Here is a 5362-nt window from a genome sequence, read left to right as displayed (position 1 = left end):
TGTGTTTACTTTAGAAGACTACTAGATGGAGCTTTCATCTATTTGTTACTTTATGTTGACGATATGCTTCTAGCTTTGAAGAATAGAGATGAGATCGAAAGATTAAAGAAGCATCTGGCTTCTGAGTTCGAGATGAAAGATTTGAGTGATGCACATAGAATACTTGGGATGGAGATTCGTAGAGACAAGAAGAATGTGAGCGTATGGTTGACTCAAAAGTCTTATTTGAAGAAAGTGCTAGAAAGATTCGGTATGGATGACAAAACTAAATTAGTATGTACACCTCTAGCTCCTCATTTCAAATTAAGCTCTTCTTCATGTCCTAGATCTCAAGAGGAGCGCGATTACATGGCTCGTGTTTCATATGCTAGTACTGTGGGTAGTCTTATGTATGTTATGGTATGCACAAGGCCCGATATATCTCAAGCAGTGAGCATTGTTAGTAGATACATGCACAATCCGGGTAAAAATCAATAGCTTGCGGTAAAGTGGATTCTCCGATATCTGTATGGGACAGTTGATGTTGGGTTATTGTTCAAGAAGGATTGTGGTCAACAATGTGTTGGGTATTGTGATTCTGATTTCGCCGGAGACCTAGATAAGCGAAGATCAACAACGAGCTATGTATTTACATTAAGTGGACGTCCGATTAGCTGGAGGTCGATTCTACAATCGAAAATTGCTCTGTCCACTACGGAAGCAGAGTACATGGCAGCAATTGAAGCTGTAAAAGAAGCTATCTGGTTGAAAGACTTGTTAGGTGATTTAGGGGTAATCCAGAAGAACATTGCGGTCTTTTGTGATAACCAAAGTGCGATATTCCTTGCAAAGAATCAAACATATCACGCTCGGACGAAGCACATAGATGTGAAATATCATTATGTGAGAGAGATTATCGAGAGCGGTGTTGTGTTGTTGAGAAAGATCGATACCAAAGATAATCCATCAGATATGCTGAAAAAGGTAGTTTCTGGAGTTAAGTTTCAACATTGCTTGAAACTAATTCAAATCCTTCGGGAATTTTGAACTACGGTTGGTTTGATCCCAAATTTTGGGTACGTAGACAGTCATAGAGATACAGCCACTTTAGATAATGATGATTGGTTGGTAGTCGGCTCAGATTTGGATAAATTTTCGCCAAGGTGGAGAATTGTTGAAAAGTTGACAAAACTTGGTGACAAATTGGCCAAAGTTGGCACCGACCTTGGAAATTTGACACATGCATGTGGCTAAGTATGCAAATCTTGAAACGTTGGCAGCCAAATTGTCAAAATTGTTGTGAATTTGTCAAACTGTCACATGCTTCACCAACTCCTTTGGCTTCAATTTCCACGATTCCAACCACATGCTTCATCCAAATTTCTAAGGGTCTGTGCCAACTTTTCAAGTTTTGCATGCTTAGCCACATGCATGTGTCAAATTTCCAAGGTCAGTGCCAACTTTGACAAATTGGCCAATTTTTCACCAAGTTTTGTCAACTTTTCAACAACATGTAGATATACATATGCATGTACACACACATGTACATATATATATATATATCCTACGGTCCCTAGGCTTTGCAGCAATAATATTGAAATATGGATAAAATAAAAGAAGATATGGAAGTGGCGGGGGATAAGTACCGTTCAATCTTAAATGATGAAGCAAAAAGCATGCAGTGGAGGCACAGTGGCCCTCTGATTTTCGACAAAGTAAACAAGCTCTTCGAGGAAGGCCGGACCAAGGTGGATATCAAGCTAGCTAGATAAATAACAGGTTAATTTTCATTATTGATTATTCTGTTGATATTTCTCTTAATTAGTCCATAACAAGTTCATCGTTGATTTTGTATGCAATCGCAGGAGTGGCCTGGAGGATCAATAGAAGAAACAATTCAGAATGTTGTAAGGTCATGGGAAATGGAGCTTTCTCACAAGACTAGCTTAAATGATTTCAAGACAACTAACCCTGAGAAATTCAAGCTCATTGTTAATGGTACGTACTAGAATAAAACCAGAATCCTTTTTGTATAATTTTAGGATTTTCTGACATGTATTAAATTGTCTTTAAATCATCGAGTAGTGATTGAGTCTTAATTGTTTTACTAACTGATGTGGCATAACTGCATTGTTACACAAAGAGTTACCACTATACACTTGTGTGTCCTACGAAGGATTAGGGGTTGAATCTACAACAATAAGATCCTGACACATTGATAAACTTTGGATTGTGTCTTACGTAGGAAGAAAGGGCTTGTCACTACCAAAGGAGTTTCAGTATTACAAAGCAGATGAAGAGACCTTTAAATCATCCCATGATGCATTTATTCAGGACCGCCAATGGTTGCCTACAAATTTAGGCATTGGGGTTACTTTGAAGGACCTTTCCAAGGCCATGCTCCTTCGGGAGAAATGGTGGAGTTTTATGTGATTGGGATTATGAAGGTATGATTTTAATTAGTTAGTACTCTTTTATTAATTATGTCCTCATTTAGTCTGTGAGTAAAATTTTTTTAGTTAAAAACAAAAGATTTGAGGTTGGGACCTCATTTATATGGGTAGAGAGTAGATTTAGTTGCTATTAAATTAAATTTACACACACACACACACATCATTAAATTTAAGAGAAGTTATTAAATTGTATGGTTTAATAGCTTTTTCAAACTTTAATAAATACAAGATCCTTGACCGGTATATATATATATATATATAGCTTTTTCAGGTTGATGAATTCATGAGGGCCGAAGATGTTGAAATATATTATGATCCAGTAGAGTTATTTGCAGGCCTCTTTAAAAGGCCAGTACTTACCCCGATTGCTGAAACCCAACAAAACAAGTCTGCTGATACTTCAACTTCTCATCACTGCCCATGCTACGAGTAACTAGAAAAAAATTTGTCTTTTTATTAATTTTTTCATTTATATATTATTTAGCTTATTAGTCCCCAATAAGCTGGTAGGATATGTATCACATGCACGGACTTGAAGTAGGGAATTTCGCTCCTTGTTGAGAGTTTTCTTTGCCTCTTGCTCATGAAATGCATCCATGGATGAATATATGTCAATTCTCAATCTCATATGGGTTTGTGTGTGTCTACACACACACACATTGATGTTATGATATGGGACGATTTAATTGTTTAAAATTTTTTGATATTTTTATTTTAATTAGCGTGGTATTGTTTAGGTCTTTTATTTCTATTTTTATTGTAATTTAGTTTTTCTATTTGAGTTAACTTATTAGGAAAGTAGGATTATCTTATTATAAATACGGAGGTGTTGTCATTATTTTTCATTATCTATTTTGATTACTAAAAGTCCCCCTTATTTTTATCTTATGGGTTCTTTTATCTTCTTTTTTTTAATTAATATAAGCAGGTCTTTATCCTTAACCTTATGTTGATGATTGTTTTATTGAAAAAAATCTCATAGTGGTTAGTTGTTTCGAATAATGCACGGCCTATTATGTCATGAAGTTGGAGTAGGATCGAATGATAACAACCACCACATTTAACTTAAAACCATGTCCAGTGAGTGAGTTTTATTCTACAGTTTTTCCACCTCTGTTATCCTGCTACATCATGGTATATTTAAATTAAGAGAATACCTGAACTCCTCAAATTGTTTTCACTGAGGAAAGCAATATTCAAAATTTCCCTGTTGGTTGCCAATTTTTTTTTCTATCTTTTAGTATTTTATTCTTGGAATTTTTTTGAATCAATGTGCGATTTTATCATATTAAAAATTAATAAAGCTAATAAAATCTTTTAACTGCAATGAGCTTTGATGACTTTTAAACGATTGGTTCATTGAATTAGAATTGAAATAGGGAATGAAAATTAGAATCAGTTGTTTAATTGAGTCGTAAAATCAGAATCAGAATCAACATTATTCGTATTGATATGTTTATTTTATCTTGTAATTTGAAATTAATTATTGCAAGTTACAAAGATGTTCTTAGTTAAAACTATTGTTACAAGTTATAAAAATGTCCTTAATTAAAATTAAGTAATTTTTCACTAATAAAATAAATAGGTAAAGATTTAAAAAGAAATATATGCATGTTTATTATAATATTGAGCATCATGCTATGATTTACTAAACCAACTGCGGGTTTTTGATTGTTTTCCCTTTCAATCAGAAGTTAACTGGAAAGCATAAAAAATGGCTTCAAGTAAGTTTTGTTGGCAAAATATGGACAACTTATTCTTTTCTTTTCTTTTTATTTTTATTTTTTCATTCAATAGTGAAAATGGACAACAATTTAATCTTAAAAGATGATGACTAAACTATATACACATATAACCAATTAGAATGATGGCGTAGGCTCGTAATGCTTTGATTGTAAATGAGGCCTATATTATGCCATTTGTGATCAAGTTCGCTTCACATATTTCATCACCAAATCAAGAGACAGGGACGGCCGTTGAAAGTTTGATCCAAATAAATAAAATCTCAATTGTGTATTAGGCGAGGTGGCCCTTCAATGATCATAATCAATGGTTTCAGCGAGTAAAGAGGAAGGAATCAAAGCTTGTTTCATTCGAATTTGTTTATATTTTTCGTGGCCGAAATTTCTTCCTTAATGAATGATTTATTCGTTGATAGTGAATTAGACAACGAATAAATCTCAATTGTCTAATTAACTAATCCTTCTTTATCTTTTCAGCCACTACACCAAGGTTGAATTATTCAAAAAGGTACGTACAACACATATTGTTTAATTGCTTCGATTTTACACAGAGACAGATAAGAATCATTTTGCCCCTTGTTTGATTTTATTGTTTGCTTCTGCTAGTTTAATAAATTCTCTTGCTTTTAATTTGCAGGACTCATTCAAAACGGTAAAATAATAATAATAATAATAATAATAATAATAATAATAATAATAATAATACTATTAGATATGCATAAGTGTAAATTAGGATATGTATTTAACCTAGTATGAGAAAATAGAGTTTGCAGCACCATGAGCTTAATATAACTTATAGATTATGCATCATATTATGTACGATTTCTGTTGTAAATAAAATATGAAATTTGGCACACTCTATATGTCCAGCAACTTTTTAAAAAATATTTTTAAATATAAAATGAGTATAAACTAAGCTCCTAATCTTGGCGTGAATAAGAATTGCACCTGAGAGTCTGAGACCTCTTGTAACCCCTTCAAAATAGTATTATATATATGCAACATTATAAAACTTCAACGAGCATAATTGATATTCATGTTACATGAGGAAAAATTATTTTTTATATATTTTTTATGACGTTATAACATTTAAAATCTATTACCATAGTTACCGCGACACAAATATATATAAAAATAAATTAGTTTTCATATATTTTTATTTAAAAAAACAAATGATTGGATATTTAT

General features: G+C 32.8%; 1 pseudogene; it reads left to right on the top strand.

Annotated features, from left to right (window-relative positions):
• The first annotated feature begins 1580 nt into the window (after window positions 1-1580).
• LOC18049493 lies at window positions 1581-2865 on the top strand (annotated as a pseudogene).
• Window positions 2866-5362: the final 2497 nt, after the last annotated feature.

This window comes from Citrus clementina, unplaced genomic scaffold (assembly GCF_000493195.1).
Source record: "Citrus clementina cultivar Clemenules unplaced genomic scaffold, Citrus_clementina_v1.0 scaffold_3, whole genome shotgun sequence".
NCBI classification, from domain to species: Eukaryota; Viridiplantae; Streptophyta; class Magnoliopsida; order Sapindales; family Rutaceae; genus Citrus; species Citrus x clementina.
Note: the sequence above shows the minus strand (reverse complement) of the source record. Positions and strands in the feature narration are given on the sequence as shown.